Raw genomic sequence first — 27,130 nt, 5'->3', positions numbered from 1 at the left:
TCCTGGCTCTTGTAGTCTTATCCCCTATTAATTAAGCCTAAGTTACCATTTGCTTTATTAACTGCTGTTTCCACCTGTCCTGTGCATTTAATGATTGATTCATATATATATATCGATGTCCCTCAGTTCCTGCAGCCCCTTTAGAGTTGTGCCCTTTATTTATACGGTCTCTCAAGTCCTCTCACCCAAAATCCATTACCTCTTCTCTGCAGTGAATTTCATTTGCCATGTTGCTGCCCATTCCACCAATCCATTCACATCTTTTTAGAGTTCTGACCTGTCCTCCCTCAGTTCACGGCACAGCCAAGTTTCGAATCATCTGCAAACTTTGAAATCACTCCCATATAAAAAGGCCTAGATAATTTATATCAGGACAAACAAATGTCCCAAAACTGACCGCCGGGGAGACTCCACTAAAGGCCTTACCCCAGACTGGAAAAAAAAACATCAATTACAAGTTTCTCAGTAAATTTCTTGTCCATGTTACTATGTCCTTTTTTCAGAATGTAAGCTATAACATTCCTCACATACTTAAACCCATTCACAATCCTCAAAAAATAAATGCTCACAACCTGAGTAATAACTCCTTGATGTGCAGATTTGAAGTTCTGTTCAGTCCTCAAGATGACCCTGAACCTTGGATGCCTGACATTTTTAGTAGCGGGGGAAGTCTTACAGCACACAAGTCGGCAATTCAGTTCATCAAGTCCATGTCAGCTAGAAAAGAGCATTCACCCACATCCAAGGGTTATTTTTCCAAGTGGAAGGATATCTTTTTCTGTTCATTCATAAGATGTGGGTATTTATTACATAGAACATAGAACATAGAACATAGAACAGTACAGCACAGAACAGGCCCTTCAGCCCACAATGTTGTGCCGACCATTGATCCTCATGGATGCACCCTCAAATTTCTGTGACCATATGCATGTCCAGCAGTCTCTTAAATGACCCCAATGACCTTGCTTCCACAACTGCTGCTGGCAACGCATTCCATGCTCTCACAACTCTCTGCGTAAAGAACCTGCCTCTGACATCCCCTCTATACTTTCCACCAACCAGCTTAAAACTATGACCCCTCGTGCTAGCCATTTCTGCCCTGGGAAATAGTCTCTGGCTATCGACTCTATCTATGCCTCTCATTATCTTGTATACCTCAATTAGGTCCCCTCTCCTCCTCCTTTTCTCCAATGAAAAGAGACCGAGCTCAGTCAACCTCTCTTCATAAGATAAGCCCTCCAGTCCAGGCAGCATCCTGGTAAACCTCCTCTGAACCCTCTCCAAAGCATCCACATCTTTCCTATAATAGGGCGCCCAGAACTGGACGCAGTATTCCAAGTGCGGTCTAACCAAAGTTTTATAGAGCTGCAACAAGATCTCACGACTCTTAAACTCAATCCCCCTGTTAATGAAAGCCAAAACACCATATGCTTTCTTAACAACCCTGTCCACTTGGGTGGCCATTTTAAGGGATCTATGTATCTGCACACCAAGATCCCTCTGTTCCTCCACGCTGCCAAGAATCCTATCCTTAATCCTGTACTCAGCTTTCAAATTCGACCTTCCAAAATGCATCACCTCGCATTTATCCAGGTTGAACTCCATCTGCCACCTCTCAGCCCATCTGCCATTACGTGCCCCTACTTAACCTTCAGAAGGTGGAGGTGAATTGCCTTCTTGAATCACTGTAGCCCACATTCTGTACATTGACCCACAAAGCCCTTACAGAGGGAATTCCAGGATTTTGACCTAGTGACAGTGAATGAAGGTAATATATTTCCAAATCAGGATGGTGAGGGCAATTTGCAGGTGGTGGTGTTTCCATGTATCTGCTACCCTTGTCCTTGTAGATGGAGATGGTTGTGAGTTTGGATAAGGTGTTTTCTGGACCTTCTCTTATCCAGGAAGGTAGGGATTTTTTTTAAAAATTGGGACTCTGTGCTCGAAAGGATCTCTGTGGCCACTATTGGCTTGGGCTACTATGTTTTGGATTATACCTCTCCCACAGTCATTTGCTTGCAAGTTGTGCCTTAGTACTCTCTTGGTTCTCTCGTCCATTGGGTGTCTACACATGTACTTGTAGAGACTATACTGTCCAGTGTCATGGAAAATTTTGAGTGATCAAGCTTGAGCAATATCTTTAGAAATGATTAAGGGAATTACAGAAGTATGTAAACAAAGAAAACAGCGCAATGCTACCTAAACGAGATAAGGAAGTAGACAGTTAAACTTGGCAGAGCACAATGCAACATGAGCAAGACGAGAAGGTTAAGCTTGTAGAAGAATTCCACATATGGTATTGAATTGTACTGGTTCAGTTAATTGTGTTAGTCTTAATGTAACCTGCCCAGCACTAGCATATGTATAAAACCTGATAAAGTCAAGCGTGGAGGGCGCCCTCCTCTTACTCAAGTGGTGGGGGCAACGCGTCCCCTGCGCAGAGTCTGAAATAAAGAACCTGCTCTTATTCATGACAACCTGACTCTGAGTCTTTAGTATTAATTGCTAACCCTATCATGACAATTTTAATAATAATAATTTTAATGACACTAGTTAGAGTGCTACTGCTCTTAGTTCTTTGCATCATTAGCTTGCCTCGAAAATGAGAGAAGACAGTGGCATGATGATAATGCGACTGGATTTGTAATCCAGAACCCTGAGCTAATGCTCTGGGAGCACATCACCTGAAAGGCTGGTGGGATGAGACTCCTTAGTGAATTTTTCAATAACATTTGAACATTGAAGAGGATTGATTTTCAGTCTTAAGAGGGAGAAGTTAGAAAATGAGACTAATTGGATATTTCTTTCAAAGGACAGTCACAGGCCTAATGGACCAAATGACCAAATTCCAGGATCCTATTTGATGACTTTTTTTGGAGCTGAGTTCCAGAAGAGCCATGCTGTCAGATCTAACTGAATGTACAAGCAGGTTTACTGAGCTGAATGGTTGCCTTGTGTTTTTTTTGGCTGCAGATGATCAACTCAAAATAGTGAAATAACTGAAGACCTACTGGAGGAAAGGTTATAGTAAAAGGAATTTTCATCTGACCATGTTACAGTTAGAAATTCCAACACAACTTTAGCATCTAAAGCACATCTTGCAGTGTGCCATGGATACCACAAGAAGTTTCACAATTTGATCATTTGACTCCAACAGTAAACTGGCAAGACATTGTGTGGTCAATTTTGATAATGATACCCTCATCATAATGAAGTGTGGTAATAAATTACTGCCAAAATAATGTTTTTCCCAAGAATTTGTGGCTAGGACAGGACCCAATCCAGAAAAGCACTGTAATCCCACAGGTCTACCCACATTATTTGGAATGGTCAAGATCAGAAATCACACAACACCAGGTTATAGCCCAACAAGTTTATTTGAAAACAAGTTTTCAGAGTCTCGCTCCTTCTTCAGGTGTTAGTGAGAGAGGTAGCATTAGTGTCCTCGTCCACCCTAGTCCAATACTGGCACCTCCACATTTGGAATGGTTGCACGTGATTTAGGATGTCAAAGACCAGCAGCTAAAAATAAAATTTTATAATTACTGGAACATGTAGGAAGTGGTAAAATAGAAGCAAATGCTTACCATAAGACCATAAGTTATTAGGAACAGAAGTAGACTATTCAGCCCATTTAGTCAGCTCCACCATTCAATATGATTGAAGCTGATCTGATAATCATCAACTCCATTTTTTTTATGGTTTCCTTATACTCCTTGATTCTCTTATTGATCAAAAGTCTGTCTATGTCAGGAATATGTTTAATGACCCAGCCTCAACATCCCTCTCTGGGGTAGAGAATGCCATAGATTCACAATTCTCTGAGGGGAAAACAATCTCCTAAAATTTAAATGTGAAACCCCTTGTTCTGAGATAATGTGCTGTCGTCTTAGTCTCTTCCACAAGGGGAGACAACTTTTCCACATCTACTCTATCACCATGCTCTCCCAAGCACGCACTCCACTCCCCACCCCACCCTGCACAAATGCATATTGAGGAAAATAAAACCAATATACCAAAGACTGACGGTATGAAAATTAACAAAAAGGAAAGATAGAAATGTGAGGACCTCTGAGCAGCAGAGGTGGGTGAGGCAGATCAATGGGAAGATCACCAGAAAGTCCAGAGAATATAAGCAAGAGTAATCAGAGGATCTCCAGAGGGGAGGAGACGGGGACAGTTAACATCAAAATCACTTTTGACCAAATGTAACATCAAAGAAGCCAAATAAAAACTGAAGTCAATGGAAATTGAAAAAAAGCTCTCCACTGTTATTTTGTTCATCCATGGGTTGTGGGTGTCACTAGCTGGCCCAGCGTTTATTGCCCAGAGAGCAATTAAAACAACCACATTACTGAGGGTCTGGAGTCACATGTGAGCCTGTCCACTTAAGGATGGCAGTTTCCTTCCCGAAAGAGCACTCATGAAGCAGATAGGTGTTTTCAACAATCAAATCATGGTTATAATTAGACTCTTAATTCCATTTTTTAAAATTGAATTCAAATTCCACTATCTGCTGTGGCAGATTTGAACCCAGGTCCCCAGAACATAACCCAGGTTACTGGATTGATAAGCAGTTACACTACTAGCCTATCACTCACCGTATTATTTCAGTAGAGAGAAATAGCAGAACTCAGAAGTACAGAGGGATCTTGGTGACCTGATAAAGTCATTCTACAGTTGCAACAAGTGATTATGCAGACAAATGGAATGACGCCATTGTCCAAGGGCAATGAAATATAACAAAAGGTGTTTTATGCTGCGGCTATACAGGGCATTGACGAGAACACATATGGAGTACTGTGTACAATTTAGGGCTCCTTTTTGAAAAATAAACCTAATTGTTCAGAAACAGCTGAGAGCAGGTCCAGTTATCTCTTTTCTAGTTTGAATGGTTTACTTTTTGAGCAAACGTTGACCAATTTGGACCTGTACCCATTGACATTTAGGAGATTATTGGTTAAAGTCAATAGCTGAAGTAAATTCAATATATGTACACAGCAGATCAGGCAGCATCTGGCAAAGAGAGTTTGAAACATTAACCTCATTTTATCTCTATAGATGCTGCCAGACCTGCTGAGTTTCAACAGCATTCTCTATGTTTGTTTCAGTTTTGTACTTTGTTTTTCTTTGAGTCGGTACTGAGATGACTTTACTTTCGAGAGTGAGATTAATATTAGGGACACGGTTTAAAGATAAGAGTTGCCTCTCTTAAATTAGATGGGAGAAATATTTTGTCAGAAAGTTATTATTCTGTGGAATTCTCTTCACCAGACAACAGTGGGGTATATTCAAAGCTGAGTTAGACAGATCCTTGGCAGACCAAAGAGTCTAAAGTTGAAGATGCAGGCAGCCAGGTGGAGCTGAGAACACCACCAGGTCAGCCACAATCTTATTGCAGGATTGAAGGATCAAATGGTCTACACCCTTTCTGACTGCTAAGTTCCTGTGGTTGCCATTGTTCAGTAACATTTGTGATTCCTCAAATACTGTAACAGAACTATATTTTCATTTGTTTACAGAACATGGGTGTCATTGGTTTGACAGCATTTATTGCTCATCCCTAGTTACCCTTGAGAGCTGGTGAGCAGCCTCCCTGAATTGCTGAAATCTATGTGGTGTAAAGGCACCCACAATGCAATTAGGGAGACCACGATTTGCTCCAGTGATAAGTGAAGGAGTGGTGATATATTTCCAAGTCAGAATAGTGATTACTTGGAGGTGAATTTGAAGTGGTGGTGTTCCCATGTATCTGCTGCTCTTCTTGATGGAAGTGGCCTTGGGTTTGGAAGATCTTGTTTAAGGAGCCCTGAGACTGCAGTGCATCTTGTCCACTGCTTTTACTGAGGTGGAGGGGATATTGAATGTTGGGAAGTTAATAGATGTGATTTAATTCAAGTTAACTACATTTTTCTGAATAGTGCCAATCACCACTTCTTATTTGTGAACTGGACCAAATCCTGGAACTCTTTCCAATCAAGTAAATCCTGTGGGACTCAAATTATCCTGATTAGATAATTAGTTGTTTATTGTGCTTTGCACAAACTCACAAATGAGCCAAAGGCTGGCTTATTTGAACCTGACAAAAGTGTGATCTACCTCAAATTATCCTGGGAAGACAGAGAACCTCCACAGTATGAAGAATTGATTGAGAATGTGCTACAATATACAGTGACCACTCAGTTGGTATTCTCCACTGATAGGACACTGCGTCCATCTGAAATGTCCTTTTGCCTACCATACTATTAAGCAACTTATTTTATGAATCTCAGAACCAATTCAAGATACATAGATCATATGTCCCAGAGATTGGCTGATTTAATCAATATTGTGTATTCAGTTGCTTATAGTAGTTAGAGCACAGATTGCACTTAAGCAGCCCATGTCTACAAATCCCTAAGCAAAGCAAGTGCTGGCCAATGATAGAATCACACTAACAGCCAATTTAAGGTAATCAGTTGAGTTTGTAACATCACATATTTAAACTTTTATAAGTTACATACATTTATTAACGGGGACCTATTCTGTCCAAGCAGAAGAAATATGTGGATTCACTCAGTCATCCAATTTGTTGAGACATAAGCAAGTTCACAAGCAACTACCATAACTGGGTTTTGCTGTTACTCACAACAAGGAATGAACTCTTTTACTGGGGTCTGTCTCTGTTGATTGATCATCACCACAAGACCAGCTATTGGTGGTTTACATTCTGGATAAAGTGAAATCAATCAGGTTAACTTATAAGCAAAGTAATGCAGATGATGAAGGTCTGAAATACAAAGTGCTGGAGAAACTCAACAGGTCTGGCAGCATCTGTAGAGATTAGCTGAAACTGGAAAAGGAAGTTCCACACAAGAGGAGCAGGCATCTCGGGCAGGACTTAGACAGAATCAAACTGTGATGCAAGGAAGCAAGTGAATAAAGGAGTATGTGTTCAACAATCAGACATTTTCTGCAGTTTTCAAGATATGGTGGCAAAAATCAGTTTTTGTCAATCTCCATTTATTTACTGAGCTGCTGCCTCATCAATTGTGACTTATTCGGATATAAACTGTCACATATTAACTGTATTAACCTCATTTCAAATGATTATAGAGAAATTAATGGGGTTAAATTGGCTGGCCAACAGAAGACAGCGAGTGGTAGTAGAAGGAAAATATTCTGCCTGGAAGTCAGTGGTGAGTGGAGTTCCACAGGGCTCTGTCCTTGGGCCTCTACTGTTTGTAATTTTTATTAATGACTTGGACGAGGGAATTGAAGGATGGGTCAGCAAGTTTGCAGACGACACAAAGGTCGGAGGTGTCGTTGACAGTGTAGAGGGCTGTTGTAGGCTGCAGCGGGACATTGACAGGATGCAGAGATGGGCTGAGAGGTGGCAGATGGAGTTCAACCTGGATAAATGCGAGGTGATGCATTTTGGAAGGTCGAATTTGAAAGCTGAGTACAGGATTAAGGATAGGATTCTTGGCAGCGTGGAGGAACAGAGGGATCTTGGTGTGCAGATACATAGATCCCTTAAAATGGCCACCCAAGTGGACAGGGTTGTTAAGAAAGCATATGGTGTTTTGGCTTTCATTAACAGGGAGATTGAGTTTAAGAGTCGTGAGATCTTGTTGCAGCTCTATAAAACTTTGGTTAGACCGCACTTGGAATACTGCGTCCAGTTCTGGGTGCCCTTTTATAGGAAAGATGTGGATGCTTTGGAGAGGGTTCAGAGGAGGTTTACCAGGATGCTGCCTGGACTGGAGGGCTTATCTTATGAAGAGAGGTTGACTGAGCTCGGTCTCTTTTCATTGGAGAAAAGGAGGAGGAGAGGGGACCTAATTGAGGTATACAAGATAATGAGAGGCATAGATAGAGTTGATAGCCAGAGACTATTTCCCAGGGCAGAAATGGCTAGCACGAGGGGTCATAGTTTTAAGCTGGTTGGTGGAAAGTATAGAGGGGATGTCAGAGGCAGGTTCTTTACGCAGAGAGTTGTGAGAGCATGGAATGCGTTGCCAGCAGCAGTTGTGGAAGCAAGGTCATTGGGGTCATTTAAGAGACTGCTGGACATGTATATGGTCACAGAAATTTGAGGGTGCATACATGAGGATCAATAGTCGGCACAACATTGTGGGCTGAAGGGCCTGTTCTGTGTTGTACTGTTCTATGTTCTATGTTCTATGTTCTATGTTGAAGCCTTATGCTTATTTTGGAATTACAGGAACTTGGGTATCCAATATTTCCCCATCATTTTCCCTATGAAAACACGTTAACTCGTCCAAATTGACTTGCCTTAATCAACATCCTTTTTACCTCTGATATAAATTATTGTGATTTTTGAAAACTTGTTTTTGACCAGATGAATTCATGATAAAAATCTTCAGCAATATGTCTCTCTTTCCAAAAATGTTCAAGTTAGGTTCTACTAAGCGGTGTCAGTCACCTTTTATGTAACAGATCCATAACGATTTACATTGGTGACTATGAATGTATTCCTCTGAGAGCTGTTTTCCCCAGAAGTGGAATTTTTAACATATACAACATCAGTGTTCCTCAGTGCCAACTCTGCTAGAAGTTCCAAAACATGTTGCTTGTACTTGTTTATCTATATCTTTCTCTCCACTTAACTAGATTATCAGCACCACTGTTGGTGCCAGTTTCACCACCAGTGTTAGTTCTTCTATCAGTGCTGCTGTGAATAGAGATATTGAGCACAAAAGCAGCAAAGTTGTACTGAGCTTTTATAAAACTCTAGTTAGGCCCCAACTACAATATTGAGTCCATTTCCAGTAGGAAATTTGTGATGGTTCTTATGAAGGTGCAGTGGAGAATTACCAGGATGATTTCCAGCAAAAGGGATTTTACTGCCACGGTTATTTTAGAGAAGCTGGAGAAGTTCTCTTTGGAGCAGAGAAGATTAAGGGGAGATTTAATTGAAATGGACAAGATTATGACAGACTTACACAATGTAGCAAAAGAAAAGCCATTCCCATTCACTGAAAAGTGTAGGCGACTGAGGGGGGATCTTATAGAAGTGTATAAGATCATGAGAGGCATGGATAGGGAGAATGCACTCAATCTTTTCCCCAGAGTTGGGGAATCAAGGATTAGAGAGCATCAGTTTGACGTAAGAGGGGAAAGAATATATGGAAACCTGAGGGCAACTTTTCTACACAGAGGGTGGTACACATATGGAATGAGCTGCCAGCGGACGTGGTTGACGTGGGTACATTGACAACATTCAGAGGAATTTGGACAGATAAATGGATAGGTAAGGTTTAGGAAGATATTGGCCAAGTGAAGGGACATGGGGTTAACGTGAATGGGTATTTCGGTCAGCGTGGACCAATTTGGGCCAAAGGGCCTGTCTCTTATTGTAGGATTCTATGATTGCATAAGGACAAGGAGGCTTAGATTTTGGGCAAAATATATTGGTGAACCTGAATAAGAATTTTTCACACTTGCTAATAAGCTAGAAATCAGTGACCTCGAGGTGGGTGGAAGCAGAATCAATGAACAATTTCAAAAGGAAGCTGGATGGAAAGATTAAGGAATCAATGGTTCATAGGGCTGTAGGAAATGGATCTCGTTAAATAACTGACCAGGCTCAAAGGACTGAACAGCCAACTCTTGCCTCTGTTTCTGATATTCTTGAAAGCATTTCTTTCCTTTTTTCGAATTGGTATTTATCCTGACATGAAACACACCCAAACTTCCTATCATTGACTGAAATATAGGCAATTTCCTCGTGGGGAGTTACTTCTCTGGGTGCTAGCAATATGCAAACTTGTGTTTTGTAAACTGAAGGAGAGGCATTGATTGAAAGCTGCTATGTACTGGTCAAATGTAGAGAAAATGGCAAGTTCTAGAAGAGTACAAGTAATACCATTCCTTTCAGTCTTTTTTAATTCATTCATGGGATGAAAGCATCACTGGCAGTGCCAGCATTTCTTACCCTCCTCTGGTTGCCCTGGGTGGATATGGTTGTGAGCTGCCTCCTTGAACACTGTAGTCCATGTGCTGTAGATAGCTCCACAATACTATTAGAGAGGGGGTTCCAAGATTTTGACCCAGTGACTTTGAAGGAGTGGCAATGTATTTCTAAGTCAGGATGCTAAGTGAAAAGTGCTGTCTAAGGAAATTAGGTAAATTTCTACAGTGCATTTTGTAAATGATACGCACTGCTGCTTCTGAGCGTCAATGTGGAGGGGGTGAATGTTTGTTGATGTGGTGCCAATCAAGCATGTTGCTTTGTCCTAGATGTTGTCAAGCTTCTTATGCGTTGTTGGAGTTGTACTCCTCCATGCAAGCAGGGAGTATTCTGTCATGCTCCTGACTCATGCTTTGTAAACAGAGAAAATTGGCCTAATGGCTTCAGTTCATGCTGTTAATGTCCATTATTTTATGGTGAACTATATGAAATATTACATTTTATACATCCTTCAAAACGTATTGCTTCTAACTCTTGCATAGTTACTTAGCAGGTGTGATTTCACAGGTAGTGGTAGAAGGCTATTTGAGTGACTGGATGAAAATGTTGGGGGAGGTTAAACAAATTTACAAAAGACCACCAAGATTGGTACAGCCGTTAATAGCAAAGAAGATAGTTGTAGGTTACAGGAAGATGTAGGTGAATTGGTCAGATGGGCATGCCAGTGGCAGATGGTATTTAACCTTGATGAGTGTGAGCTGGTGCACTTTGGAAGAAGAAATATGATGAGGGAGTATTTGATGAATGGCAGAATACTGGATAGCTTAGAGGAATAGAGGGATATTGGGGTAATTATTCACAGATCCCTCAAGTCAGCAGAGCATGTGAATAGGATGGCTAAGAGGACATATGGAACACTTCCTTTCATCAGTCATGGCATAGAGTAGAAGGGCAAGGAGATAATTCTGGAATTGTACAGAGCAATGGTCCGACCAGAACTGGAGTACTGTACAATTCTGGTCGGCTTACTACAGGAAGGATGTGATAGCACCAAAGGCAATACAAAGAAGATTTATAAGGATGTTGCCTGAGATGGAGAAATTGAGCTTGAGTTCAATTAACTTCAATTAAGTTGAGAGGTGACTTAATTGAAACATATAAAATAATCAGAGGGTTAGATAGGGTGGATGGGGAGAGCCTTTTTCCTAGGATGGTGACGGCGAGCACGAGGGGGCATAGCTTTAAATTGAGGGGTGAAAGATGTAGGACAGATGTCAGAGGTAGTTTCTTTACTCAGAGAGTAGTAAGGGAATGGAATGCTTTGCCTGCAACGGTAGTAGATTCGGCAACTTTAAGTACATTTAAGTCATCATTGGACAAGCTTATGGGCGTACATGGAATAGTGTAGTTTAGATGGGCTTGAGATCGGTATGACAGGTCGGCACAACATCAAGGGCCGAAGGGCCTGTACTGTGCTGTAATGTTCTATGTTCTATGAGCTATGAGGGAAGATTCAGTAGTCATGAATTGTTTTCCCTAGAGCAGAGAAGATGGAGGAGTGGGAGGACTTGATTGAGGTGCATAAGATTATGAGGGAAATGTATGTGGTGAAAAGACTGTTCCTCTTGGTTGAAGGGTCAACCACAAGAGAGCATGGTTTTAGGGTAAGGGGAAAGAGATTCAGAAGGGATTTGGGAAAAGAAATTCACTCAGTGGCTATTGAGAACCTGGAATACATTGCCCAAGAGTTGCCCTGCCCAGTGGAGTTTGAAAACCTTACAATCTTTAAAAAATATTCAGATTAGCGCTTGAAATATCATAACTTCCAAGGACATGGCACAAGAGCAGGAAATTGGGATTAGTGTGCCTTTAGTGGGAGTTATTATAGGTGCAGACTCGATGGGCTGAAAGGCCTTTTCTACACTGTATGAGTCTATGAATCTTTGAATTTGTTTCCTAAGGGTATCTTTTAGTCCAAGATTTTGTACAATTCAAGTTATGGACGTGCTTTGAGTAAGGCAAAATATTGATAGTACAAAGTAATGGAATGTTAATTGCTCTCTCTAAATGAGAAAATGCCATTCTCATTATTCAATCAAACACATTTTCTTCACAGTTTACGAAAGGAAATTAACTGGCAGATGTACAAAAACATCATGCACAATGGTAAGAACATTAATGAAAGGTTGTATTGAAATGAGGACAGTGCAAGAGAAGTGTTTTAATGTTCAAACGCCCTGGAGACAGGTTTCTTTTGTCAGTATTGTTGATTGTTATCAGTTCACAATAATGTTCCATGAACAGAACAAATTAGCACGCAATGTTTTTACAAAGAGGGAGAATCTGAGTAGGTAATTTCTTCCACAGCTTATTCACAGTAGCTATTAATAGGAGTAGCTTAATTTCCCAATGTTTACACCAGTGGATTTCTGTGTTTCTTTGTGAAATGAAATGTATATTCATGGTGTTTTAAGAGAAAATGATGATGTTAATGCTGTGCTGCATTGCTTTGAGAACAAGCAAAAGTACAGCTCTTGTGGTATATTAATAGTGTCCTTACCTCAGGCAAGATGTAAAAACAGAGAATGCTGGAGACACTCAGCAGGTGTGACATCATCTGTGAAGAGAAATGGGGAGTTAACATTTTGAGTTGTTATGACTCTCAGAGTTCAGAATCAGACACGTCTGGGTTCAATCCCATGTGCTACAGAACTGTACTTACAATGATTGTGTGTTCCTTTATTGTTTATTTTCTAACTCTTTCAGAATTTCTTGGTTTATTTTCTGCCTCCTTCAACATCTCTAAGTGTAGAATGATGGCAAATGGGCCAAAGGGTCTCTGTGCTATTACTCTCTTACAGCATTGTTACAGTTCAGAAGGAAGTCATTTCACACATTGTGTCTCCAAGAGTAACTTACAGAGTCATGTAATCACACAGCATGGAAACAGACCCTTTGGTCCAGTTCAACTGTGCTAATCAAGTTTCTCAAACTCATCTCACCTCATTGTTCAACCTTTTTCCCGTAACCCTGTGTAAAGGTTTTTTTCTTCAGACAATCATACAATCCGGTTTTGAAACCTCAAGTCTGTTGACATTGCCGTCCCAGACCTGAACCATTCATGGGTGAGAAAGGTTTTTCTCATGTCTCCGTTGCTTCTTTAGCTAAATACCTTATTTGAAACCTGGTTCTCAATCATTCTGCTAATGGGAAGAGACTTTACCTCACAATTCTGTCAGATCCCTAATGATTTTATACATCTCGATCAGATCTCCTGTCATTCTATTTGTGTAACTGAAGTTCCTCATCCCTAGAACTGTCCTCCTGAGTCTTTTTTATACTGTCTGTAATGACTTTACTTCCTTCCTAAACAGCAGTTCTCAGAACTGGATGTGATAATCCAGCTGTCAAACTATTTCAAAATTTAAAAATGAGTGTTGTGAAATGCTGCCTATTTTTGTCCTCTGTACAGCTATTGACAAAGCATTAATTCTTTCCCGAGTTTCTCCTACACCCACTTTAGAGCTGCATATTTTATCTATTCTGTGACTCAATAATCTTCCCGTCTTGCAGTTCTCTGTATTAAATTCCACTGACCCATCAGTGTCCTTTTGAATTCTCACACTGTCCTCATGGTTCATTATACATGTTTTGTTATCAGTGAATTTTGACATTCTGCCCTGCCCACACAGGCCTAGGTCATTCATAAGGAACCAGAAGCGCAGGAGCCTAACATGGCCCCAAAGGGGATACCACTATAATCCTATCTCCACTTAAAAATAATAATAATTCATCACGACTGTATCTCCTGTCGGTCAGGCTATCACCTTCCCAATACTTTTACCCTTTATTCCATGAGTCCTAACTTTTCTCAAAACCATAAAAACAGCCAGAGATAATGGGAACTGCAGATGCTGGAGAATCCGAGATTACAAAGTGTGGAGCTGGATGAACACAGCATGTCAAGCAGCATCTTAGGAGCACAAAAGCTGACGTTTCAGGCCTAGATCCTTCATCAGAAAAGGGGGAAGAGGAGAGGGTTCTGAAATAAATAGGGAGAACCCCTCTCCCTATTTATTTCAGAACCCTCTCCCCCTCCCCATTTTCTAATTAAAGGTCTAGGCCCGAAACGAGAGCTTGTGTGCTCCTAAGATGCTGCTTGGCCTGCTGTGTTCATCCAGCTCCACACTTTGTTATCGAAACAGTCAATCAAGTTAGTGAAACATTATTTTTCCTTTGCACATTGTTTCGCACAAACCATGTGTGATGTATCCCAATTTATTATGGTTCAAGTTGGGGTACCTCAAACGCAAGGAGATTGCAGAAGCTGTGTTAAATGTTTACGCAAAATCTTGGCAGATTGAATATAATGTGGGACAATGTGAGGTTATGCACATTGGCCAGAAGAATAGGGGAGCTGAATATTATTTCAATGGTGAAAGCTGTGGACAGAGGGATTTCGGGATTCTCATTCCTATATTTCGAAAAGCTAGCATTCAGGTTCAGCAGGTAATGAGCAAGACAAATGGATATTTATATCAAAGGGCATGGAGTAGAGGTTTTTGCTAAGACTAGTGTCCAAAGCACTATTCAGACCACAGCTGGAATGCTGTGAACAGTTTTGAGCCCCTTATCTAAGAAAAGGTGGACTGGCATTGGAGGAAATCTAAAGAAAGCTTGCTAGGCTGATACCAGACATGGAGGCATTTTCTGATGAAGAGAGATTGAGTAGGTTTGGCAAAGTACTCATTTTTGGTGTTTAGGAAAACGCAAGGCGATGTAACTCGAGCATAATTGGTTCTTAGTGTAGCTGCAGGAAAGGTTATTTCCCTTGCAGAAAAATTCAGGATTAGGTGGCATAATATCAGAATAAAGGATCATTTAAAATAGAACATAGAACAGTGCAGCAAAGGAATGGGCCCTTCGGCACACGATGTTGTGCCAAACATAACACCAGTTGAACTAATCCCTTCTGCCTGCCTTTGGTCCTCATCATCCATTTCTTACATATTCATGTGCTTATCTAAGAGTCCCTTAAATGTCCCTATTGTATCTGCCTCCATCACCATCCTCTGGCAGTACATTCCAGACTCCTGTCAGTCTCTGTGTAAAAACTCATACATCTCCTTTGAACATTTCCCTCTCACCTTAAATGCATGCCCCCTAGTATTAGAGATTTCAACTCTGGGAAAAGGATTCTGACTGTCAACCCTATCTATGTATGTCATAATTTTATAGACTTCTATCAAGCCACCTGTCACCCTCTGCCGCGCCAGAGAAACATAACTTTTTCTGGCCTCTGCTTATAGCTCATACTGTCTAATCCAGATAGCATCCTAGTAAACCTCTTCTGCACCCTCTCCAAAACCACCTCATCCTTCTTATAATATGGCAACCAGAATCGAACGCAATACTCTAAGTGCAATCTTATAAAGCTGCAACATGACATCCTGACTCTTGTACTCAGTTCCCCAACCAATAAAGGCAAGCACGCCATATGCCTCCTTTACTACTCTATCTACTTGTGTGGCCACTTACAGGGAGCTATGGACTTGAACCCCAAGACCCCTCTGTACAAAATGCTATTCAGAATCTTGCCATTAACTGTGCACTTTTCCTCCCAAATTGCAGCAGTTCACACTTGCCCAGATTATACTCCATGCATCGTTTCTCCGCCCATATCTGCAACTGATATATATCTCATTGTATTCTTTGCAAATCTCCTACACTATCCACTACTCCACTGATCTTTGTGTCATCTGCAAACTTACTAACCCACCCATCTACATTTTTACTGCTCAACACTTTCTATATTCCTCAAGGCACCATGTTTAAACTGGCACTGTAAGGTTTCATTGGCAAGGGCTTCACTTCCTGCTCTTTCTCTAATACCAATCAAGAACTGTGTTTCTGTTCTTTCTCAGTTTCCTCTACCTCACAGCAAAATGAAACGTAGTTTTATCTCTCCCATCACCAGAATACAAGTTAATTTTATGCATTCACGTGATGAAGGCATCGTCGGCTAGGCCAGCACTTAGTGCCCATCTCTGATTGCCCTGAGGGAAGTTTAAGCGTCAGTCACTTTGCTGTGGGTCTGGAGCCACATGCAGACCAGACAAAGTAAGGACAGCAGTTTCCTTCCCTGAAGAACATTAGCGAATCAGGGTTTTTTTTTTAAACAATTAACAATTAACAAGGTCATCATGAGACTCCTAATTACAGCTTTTTTCTTTATTGAATTCAAATTCCACCATCTTCCTTGTGGGATGTGATCCCAGATCCATGGGATATTACCCAGGCCTCTGGATTAATAGTCTATAATAATATCACTAGGCCATTGTCACCCAAAACCTTTAAACATCCCAGGCCACTGGAATAAATAGGGAGAGAGGGGGAGGCGGACCGAAGATGGAGAGTAAAGAAGATAGGTGGAGAGAGTATAGGTGGGGAGGTAGGGAGGGGATAGGTCAGTCCAGGGAAGACGGACAGGTCAAGGAGGTGGGATGAGGTTAGTAGGTAGATGGGGTTGCGGCTTGGGGTGGGAGGAAGGGATGGGTGAGAGGAAGAACAGGTTAGGGAGGCAGAGACAGGTTGGACTGGTTTTGGGATGCAGTGGGTGGAGGGAAAGAGCTGGGCTGGTTGTGTGGTGCAGTTGGGGAGGTTTAAACCTCCCCACCTATACTCTCTCCGCCTATCTTCTTTACTCTCCATCTTCAGTCCGCCTCCCCCTCTCTCCCTATTTATTCCAATGCTGGCGAATCTGAGATAACAAGGTGTAGAGCTGGATTAACACAGCAGACCGAGCAGGAAAGCTGACATTTCAGGCCTGGACTCTTCTTCAGAAAACCTTTCTGAAGAAGAGTCCAACTGCTCAGCCTGCTGTGTTAATCCAGCTCTACACCTTGTTATTTCCACTCTGTTGACACATTTCTGAAGACATTTCTGCTATTTAAAGAAATGTCATTTACGTACATTCTCCAGAAGCTCACGCAAAAGGAACTGACACAAAAGACCTTTATTTTGGCAACCACAGGGATGATTCCAAATCAATACTGTGCATCTGTTTTCAGTGAGGTGATGGATGAAGCAAAAATTGCAGTTAATAAAGATGATAGTATGATTTATCTCTAATAACTTTGTCGTCTGATTTTTGAATGCAGCACCTCTACCAATCAGATTCCACCCATCAACCACTCAGCTCTCATCTCACAGCTTCCTATTTCTAACCTGCTGGTTTTTCAAGAAATAATTACTTTTTTTTAAATTAAGGGTTCGAGAGCTTTCCTAATCACTGACATGAAGGGAACAAGGTCAGCATGTGGAATAATTGAGGAGAAGATAGAGGTTAAGTCAAGTAAGTCCAATAGGAAGAACAGGCAGGGCCAGGTTAATGAATGTGGTAGGCACTGTTGGCCTGAAGCAAATTGATCTTAACAATGGATAAGAATGAGATAAAGGCTGGGCTGAATCATAGCATAGTGTACAAAATTGGGGAACTGGAAGCAGAAATTGCTCTTAGGGATATGACACAGTAGTACTGACAGGAAGATGGCTCATGTCTAACAGGACTGGAATTTAACTTCTGAGGTTATGAGGTTTTTAGTAGAAACAGGGTGTGTTAAAAGGGAAGAGGTACAGCAAAGATACTGTCGTAGTCTTTGAATGAATGCAGTTCCTAAATTAGAATCTATATGGATGGGGGTGAGAAGCGGGAAGGGAAGGAGTAGTGACATTAGAACATAGAACAGTATAGCACAGGAAGAGGCCCTTTGGTCCATCATGTCTGTCACCCTTGCCACACACGTTTAAACCTTTTATACCTTTAAATCACAAGCAAATCTCCCTGCAGGGATATTGATGCTCCTCCTGTTTAGTCACAATGTGTCCTTCTCATATAGGTCCCACCTGCCCTGGAAGAGATCCCAATGATCCAGATATCTGAACATCTCCATCCTACATCAGCTCTTTAGCCATATATTCAATTGTAATACTTACCTATTTCTATCTCAATTCTCAATTGCCAGAATAGAAAATGTCGTCCCCTTGTTCAAGAAGGGGAGGAGGGACAATCCTGGTAATTACAGACCAGTGTGCCTAACTTCGGTTGTGGGTAAAGTGTTGGAATGGATTGTAAGAGATAGGATTTATAATCATCTAGAAAGGAATAATTTGATCAGAGATAGCCAACACAGTTTTGTGAAGGGTAGGTCGAGCCTCACAAACCTTACTGAGTTCTTTGAGAAGGTGACTAAACAGGAGGATGAGGGTAAAGCTGTTGATGTGGTATATATGGATTTCAGTAGAGCGTTTGATAAGGTTCCCCATGGTAGGTTATTGCATAAAATATGGAGTCATGGGATTGAGGATGATTTAGTGGTTTGGATCAAAAATTGGCTATTTGGAAGAAGACAGAGGGTGGTGGTTGATGGGAAATGTTCATCCTGGAGACCAGTTACTAGTGGTGTACCGCAAGGATCTGTTTTGGGGCAACTGCTGTTTGTCATTTTTAAAAATGACCTGGATGAGGGCGTAGAAGGATGGCTTAGTAAATTTGCGGATGACACTAAAGTCGGTGGAGTTATGGATAGTGCGGAAGGATTTTGCAGGTTACACAAGGACATAGATAAGCTGCAGAGATGGGCTGAGAGGTGGCAAACGGAGTTTAATGTGGAAAAGTATGAGGTGTTTCACTTTGGAAGAAGGAACAGGAGTACAGAGTACTGGGCTAATGGTAAGATTCTTGCTAGTGTGGATGAGCAGAAAGATCTCGGTGTCCATGTACGTAGATCCCTGAAAGTTGCCTGCCAGGTTGATAGGGTTGTTAAGAAGGCGTACGGTGTGTTAGGTTTAATTGGTAGCGGGATTGAGCTTTGGTGCCATGAGGTCATGTTGTAGCTGTAGAAAACTCTGGTGCGGCCGCACTTGGAGTATTGTGTACAGTTCTGGTCCCTGCAATAGAGGAAGGATGTGGAAGCATTAGAAAAGGTGCAGAGGAGATTTACCAGGATGTTGCCAAGTATGGAGGGAATGTCTTATGAGGAAAGGCTGAGGGACTTGAGGCTGTTTTTGTTAGAGAGAAGTTTAAGAGGTGACCTAATAGAGGCATACAAGATGATCAGAGGATTAGATAGGGTGGACAGTGAGAGCCTTTTTCCTCAGATGGAGATGGCTAGCATGAGGGGACATAGCTTAAAATTGAGAGGTGATAGACATAGGACAGATGTCAGAGGTAGGTTCTTTACTCAGAGAGTAGTAAGGGTGTGGAATGCCCTGTCTGAAACAGTAGTAGACTCACCAAGTTTAAGGGCATTTCAATGGTCATTGGATAAACATACGGATAATAATGGAATAGTGTAAGTTAGATGGGCTTCAGTTTGGTTTCACAGGTTGGCGCAACATTGAGGGACGAAGGGCCTGTACTGCTCTGTAGTGTTCTATATTCTGTGTTCTATGTTCTGGCCTCAATAATACACAGCATGGGCAGTAATCCTGAGATTACAAACCTAGAGGCCCTGCTATTCAACTTTCAACCTAACTCTCTACATTCCCTAAGCAGGAGCTTATGCCTCTCTCTCTGCCTATGTAGATCGTATCAATATGGACAACGATATATGGCTGCTCACCCTACCTCTCCCGAATATCCAGTTGGGAATTTATTATTGACCTCCAAATCATGGGGAATGAGTAGAAGAGAGCATTTGTAGGGAGAATATGGAACCCTGCAGAAAAGGTAGGGTTATGATAGTGCAAGATTTCAATTACCCTAGGGTAGACTGAGAAAAAAGGTTGTATGCAGGGCACACAAGGGGAGAAATTCATGCAGTGTATGCAGGAGTACTTTGTTGAATAGTACATTTGCAATCTTACCAGGTAGGAAACTGTTCTGGATCTGGTTGAAGGAAATGAAGCAGGCCAAGTAGAAAATGTCACCATGGTGAGCATTTGGGAAATAGTGATCATAATCACTATTTGATACCAATCTTGTAGGATGGTCCTATGAGGAGAGATTAGTTCAATTGGGCCTGTATTAACTAGTGTTTCGATGGATGAGGCCTCTATTTTGGCAATCGTGGGCATGATTCCAAACCACTATTGTGTGTCTGTTTTCAGTGAGATGAGAGATGAGCAATATAGTGACAGATAAAGAATATGGTGCAAGCTAGTTACATACCCCTGAGAAAGAAGTATTGGGTATCCAAAACCTGAAGACAATGGATGAATTAGGGCATTGATGAGAGAATAAGAAAGAAAGAAAAAGGAGGATTATGATGCATACTTGAAAAATTAGCAATAGAAACCAGGAAGAATATCTCAAATGCAAGAAAGACGCTATGGCTGGAATAAGGAACATTAAGAGGAAGCGTTGGGAAAGGACAGCAGACTGCACCAAAACAAATAGTAAAAGGTTCTGCAAACATTAATCATAAAATATTAGCAAAGAATAGAATGGGACCCATAAGGAGCAAGCTGGCGAACTGCTCACTGAAGCTGAGGATATTAGCAGATGTACTAAATGAATGTTTTGCTTTTGTCTTTACCAAATTAGAAGATATTGACAATGGCCTTGTTAAAAAAAATTGTAAGGTAAGCAACTGAGCAGTGTAGTCATAAATAAAGAGGTTCTAAAAAGACTGGCAACACTCCAAGTATAAAAGTTGTCAAATCTAGATGGTGGCTCAGTGGTTGGCATTGCTGCCTCTCAGTTCCAGGACAAAGGTTCGATTCCAGCCTTGGGCAACTGTCTGTATGGAGTTTGCATGTTTCACCGTGTCTGCATGGATTTCCTCCAGGTGCTCCGGTTTCCTCTCACGTACGCAGATTAGGTAAATTGGCCATGCTAAATTGCCCATCATGTCCAGGGATGTGCCAGCTAGATGGATTAGCCATGGGAAATATTGGGTTACAGGGCTTGTGTCTGGTTGGGATGCTGTTTGGAGGGGCAGTATGGACCCAATGAACTGAACGGCCTTCTTCCATACTGTAGGGATTCTGTTTGATGAATTTCAATGCAGAGAAATGCGAGGTAATGCATTTTTGTGGAAGAAGCACAGACAAAATGGTTCAATGGTACAGCTTTGAGGAGAGTATGGGATCAGAAGTACCTCAGAGTCCATGTGCATTGTTCACTGAAATGGTCAGGCAATTTGAAACTTGTTAATAAGAATTGTAGAATCTTTGACTTTATAACTAGAGGTATATAGCATTTGGTAATTGTGTTCAGTTCTGCGAGAGGTGTTAATGACCTGGAGAGAGTGCAAAGGAAATTTATTAAAATGATCCCAGGAATGAGGGATTTTAAGTATGAATAAAAATTAGAGAATTTAATTTATTGTCCCTGGAGCAGAGTAGAATAAAAGATGAAGTTATTCTTAAAATTATGCACAATTGTAAAGCGTAAAGAAGGATATTCTGTTTCCACTAGTTGGTATGTCAGTAACGTGGGGTTACAAGTTCATGTTTATCAGGAAGAGAGCGAAGAGTGAGATGAAGAAAAGTATTTTTACTCAGGCGATTGTTAGGATTTGAATACACTGCCTGGAAGACTGATGCAGGCGGATTTCTCAGATGGTTTTAAAAGAGAGTTGGATATATATTTGTAAGCAATGAGTTTGCAGCGCTGTGGAGATAGGGCTAGAGAATGGGACTAGCCAAGTAGCTCGTTCAGGAGCCAGTACGGGCCAAATGGCCTCCTTCTGTCCCTGTAGAATTCTGTGATTCTAATAGTGCTATCAAGCAACACTTGCTCAGCAATAACCTGCTCACTGACATCCAATTTGAATTCTGTTATGGACCAGACAAGACCCTCTCAAAATATAATAGGGAGATAGCATTAGACCCAGACGTTTTCCTATTTTAGAGGCAAGTGGTTTGTGTTTTATTCCAGATGCAATTTGATTGGTTAACTGCTAGACTTGAAGCAAAACACACATTTAATTTTTTGCGGCGAGCTAGTTCAGAGCCAGTCCTCAAATGAGGAGGAGATTCTAATCTCCTGGTTTATAGTTTCTTTTCTACACTATTGCCGTACAACAGTAATGCATGTTCTTTCTTCCCAACACTGTGTGTGTGTGTAGGTGCAGAAGTCAATAAAAACACCAAGTGCAAAGTAATTTTATTCAATATTTTCCACCACCATGTGGCCAGGATAACCAGGAACAAGCAGAGTCTAGTAGAGACAATGCTTACATGAAATAAAAAGTGACAGGAAGGGTAGAGATACAATCAAAACAGAATTGGAGGGGGACTAAGGCACTACACTCCCTATGGTGCCCACCTCCCACTAAAGGCATCAGGAGTGTCAGTGGACACTGTGTGCTCCCTCTCTAAGGGCACCCAGGCTCGAAAATAGCCATAGAAAAGAGGTAGGTGTTGGCCAAAATAACCTCCACCATAGCCTGCTAACTGGACCTGTTAATAGCCTGCCTGGCCGGGCCCTCTGACCTGCCCACTCCCCTCTGCACCAGGTGCCCAAAGACCAGGAGCATAGGGCAAAAGTGCAACCCAAACAGAGGAAGAGGTCTTTCAGAAAACTAAAAAGGGAGTGCAAATGCCCACACCGAATATAACGATGGTCCACGGACTCCACAGCACCCCAAAATAAATAGCTGGGCTGGCAGCCCATGAACTACCACAACCTGCAGTTTTATGGGAAGGCAATGTGCAGCAACCTCTATCCCACATCCTTGAGGGAGCAAAATATATTTCATTCATACATTATAGTTAAAATGCAACAAAAGAAAGAGGAAGTTGGAAAACTTAACAGAAAAATAGATTATTTTACTACTAAACAGTAACTGTTCCAATACGGTAACATTCTTAAACACACGCTTGCAAAGGCAAAGTCGATAAAATGGATTGTCTCAAATGCAATTCTAGCAGCCCGGGAGGAAAAGCATCAAGCAAAACTTCTGAGAGAGAGATAGTAGCAAGGAGAGATGTAATGTACCTTCCAATCCTGCTGAGGCCCCAGCAAATGCTGCTATGAAATGAAAAATCCTGGTTCTGTGAGAATTCAGCCTCACCCATTCAGGCTTCTTCTATTGTTCCAACTTTAGAAAAAACCCAATGCCTCTCAAAATGCTTACTCTCGTGGCTCTGCGTTGACTGCTGTCTACCTCGGTCCTAAAATTTCTCTTCAATAAAAGAGCAGAACAAAATACGCTTCTTAAAGTTATTGTTTCATCATAATTCCTTCCTCGCTATCAGGGGAAATCTCTTCACTAATTGGAGTCATACTTTGAACATAGGAAGCTGGATGTGTTTGTTGGAGGTCACTCATCTCAGGACCAGAACATCTCTGCAGGAGTTCCTCAGATTAGTGTCGAAGACCCAGCCATCTTCAGTTGTTTCATCAATGACCTTCTCTCTGTCATAACGTCAGAAGTCGGGATGTCGCTGATGTTTGCACAACGTTCAGCACCATTCATGACTCTGTTGATATCAAGGCAGTCCATGTTCAAATGCGACAAGATGTGGCTTGGATCATACACACTTGGTCATGCGCATTTGCCCTTCCACTTACATATTCTTGCGCACACACACAATTTCTCTCATACAATACCTCTCACACACTCTGGCATGCTCTCTCACGCTCCATCTCTCACACACTTGCCATAACACTCACATAAACTTTCATGCATAATCAATCTCACACATGTACTATCTCTCTCAGTCTCTTGCAAAGACATTCTCTTATGCACACACTCACACACACTAAATCTCACATGCATTCTCTGTCACACATGTTATAGCATACACACAATCTCACTCATATACACTCTGTCTCTCTCACTCTCTTGCTCACATACACACATACACATACTGTCACACATGTATTCTCTCATGCCATCTCTCTTACACATTATAACAACTTTCTTGCACGCATTCTTTCACACAGTCTCTCGTGCATTCTTTCATATGTGTACTGTCTGTTGTACAGTCTCGCTGTCTCATTTGCACTCATGTACACACTGCCATGCTCAATTTCAAACATACTCTGTGTTTCACACAGCCTCATTCTCACAGACAAATATACACACATAGTCACACACGCACTCTCACTCATACTCTGGTTCTCATGCACAGGGTAGCATGATGGCTCACTGGTTAGAGGGCTGTTCCCTTGCAGTAGGGACCCAGGTTCAATTCCACACTTGGGCAACTGTGTCTCTGTGAGTTTCCTCTGGTTGTTCTGGTTTCCTCCCACAGTTCAAGATTGCAGGTTAAGTGGTTAAGTAAACTGCCCATGGCATCCAGGGATGTGTGTGTTAGTCATGCAGAGTAAGGGTGTTGGTGTGGGTGGGGTGCTCATTGGAAGATTGTTGTGCACTCGCTGAGCCAAATCGACTGCTTCCACACTGTAGGGATTCTATGATTCACACATGCTCTTTCTCACGTACTGAAACATATTTACACACACTTTTCTTCATAATCTCTTACTTCTGCAAATATATACACATACACACTCTGTCTCACCAATTCTTTTACTTACATACTCAATCTCACATTCATACACTCTCTCACAAACTCTCACGCACTAGTTCTCTCACACATTCTGTCACACATATCTCTTAGGCACACTCACTCGCGCACACACTCTTCAATACATGAAAACTTGCAGACTTTCCCACATACAGACAATTCACAGAAAGGTGCACGAGGAATAGGGTTATAATAGGAGATTTTGACTTTGCTGAAATTAACTAGGATGCCCCTGTGTAAAAGGATAAGACAGGATGGAATTTTTAAAGTCTACCCAGGAGGACACAATGTGCCAGCACACAGATAGTCCTAGTAAAGACTGGCAGCACTAGACCTGATCCTGGGGAATGAAGCCGAGTCAAGTAGTTGAACTCTCAGGAAGGTGAACATTTTGGGGATAGTGACCAAAATGCTTTAAATTTCAAAGTCATTATGGAAAGGGAAAAGGACAGTGTAGAAGTGAAGTGTCTAAATTTGTATCAGAGATAATGGGAACTGCAGATGCTGGAGAATCCAAGATAACAAAGTGCAGAGCTGGATGAACACAACAGGCCAAGCAGCATCTCAGGAGCACAAAAGCTGATGTTTCGGGCCTAGACCCTTCATCAGAGAGATGATGATGATGATGCTCTCTGATGAAGGGTCGAGGCCCGAATCGTCAGCTTTTGTGCTCCTGAGATGCTGCTTGGCCTGCTGTGTTCATCCAGCTCCGCACTTTGTTATCTTGTCTAAATTTGGAGAAGCCTGATTTCATTACCTTTAGGCAGGTTCATGCAAATGTAGACTGGGAGCAGCTGTTTGCTACGAAGTCTACATTTGGAAAGCAGGAGCGTTTCATGACTAGTGAGAATTGAAGACCAGCATGTTCCTCGCAGACTGAAGGGCAAGTGCGACAGGTCCAGGAAACCCCAGATGTGGAGAGTTTGGTGAAGAAATAAAAGAAAGCAGACATAAAGATATGAGGCATGAGTTGGCCTTGATAGATTGGGAAGCATTATTTAAACTCTTGTACCCTGAAGGTGGCAACACAGGTCGATAGAATGGCCAAGAAGGCGTACAGGGTATTCAGCACAAGAGTTGGCAGGTCATGTTACAGTTGTGTAAGACATTGGTTCGACCACATTTGGAATACAGTGTACAGTTCTCATTGCCACATTACCAAAAGGATGTGGATGCTTTGGAGAGGGTGCAGAAGAGTTCACCAGGATGTTGCCTGGTATGGACGGTGCTAGCTATGAAGAAAGGTTGAATAGATTGGGATTATTTACATTTGATAGACGGAGGTTGAGGGGGTCCTGATTGAGGTCAACAAAATCATGAGAGGTATAGACAGGGTGGATAGCAAGAAGCTTTTTCCAAGAGTGGGGTCTTAAGTGGGAACATAAAATGTTTCAGTGACATGAAAGAGATTGGTGAAGACAAATGTAGGTCCCCTACAGACAGAAACAGGGAAATGTATAATACGGGACAAAGAAATGATGGAGCAATTGAATACAGACTGGTCTGTCTTCACAAAAGAGGACACAAATAAGATACTAGAAATGTTGGAGAAAGCAAGATTTGGTCAGAGAGAAGCGCTGAGAAGGATCAATGTTAGTAGAGAAATAGTACTGAGAAAATTGATACAATTGAAAGTGGATAAATCCCCAGGGCCTGATTATCTGTAATCCCAAAGTACTTAAAAAATGGCTCTAGAAATAGTGGATGCATTGCTTGTCATCCTCCAGGATTCTGGAACAGTCCCTGCAGATTGGGGAGTAGCCAATGTTCAAAATTCAAAATATTCCAATATTCAAAAAGGGAGGTAGAGAGAAAACAGAGAATAATAGATGAGTAAGCCTAACATTGGTACTCGGGAAAATTCTGGAATCCCTTATCAAGGACTTTCTAGCAGAGCATTTAGAAAGCAATGGCAGGATCAAATGAAGTCAGCATGGATTTCTGAAAGGGAAATCATGCTTGACAAATCTGTTGGAATTCTATGAAGAGGTAACTCATAGGGTTGACAAAGGGGAGCCAGTTGATGTGATATATTTGGACATTCAGAAAGCGTTTGACAAAGTCCCGCATAAGAGATTGTTGTGCAAGATTAAAGGGCATGGGATTGGGGTGTGTGTTCCGATGTACAGAAAACTGGTTGGCAGAAAGGAAATAAAGAGTAGAAATGAATGGGTCCTTTTCAAATTGGTAGGCTACTGTTTGATTTTCATTGAAAGATTCTCCATTTTTCCAATTTCTATACCTCACAGAATAAAATTGCTGTCAGAAGCTAGATTTTGATTTATGCACTAATCCATACCCATCCACCACCTCTGCAGCTCTTCTTGCTGTTTTAACTTGCTGTTTCTAAACATTAGTTCTTAAAGTGAGCTTTTAAACTTTTCCAGCGGAATAACATTTTTAAAGCTCTTGTATGTCTTTTCTGTCTTTAATGCTCTCATCCATCTATCTGCTTTGCTTAATTCTTTTAAACACAATACAAGTCTGATCTGGTTCCCTTCTTACATTTCTGAACCATTGTCTATATGTTTCTGGTGCCAATTAAGTCATTTGTATGTATCACAAACAGCAGAGGTCCCAACATGGTTCTCTGTGGAACACCACCAGTTATGGACCTCCAGCCAGAAAAGCATCCTTCCACGACTATCCTCTGCCTTCTATGGGCAAGCCAATTCTGAATCCAAGCAGCAAAATCACCATGGGTCCAATGCATCTTAATCTTCGGGCCGACCA

This window comes from Stegostoma tigrinum, chromosome 14 (genome assembly GCF_030684315.1).
Source record: "Stegostoma tigrinum isolate sSteTig4 chromosome 14, sSteTig4.hap1, whole genome shotgun sequence".
NCBI lineage: Eukaryota > Metazoa > Chordata > Chondrichthyes > Orectolobiformes > Stegostomatidae > Stegostoma > Stegostoma tigrinum.
Note: the sequence above shows the minus strand (reverse complement) of the source record.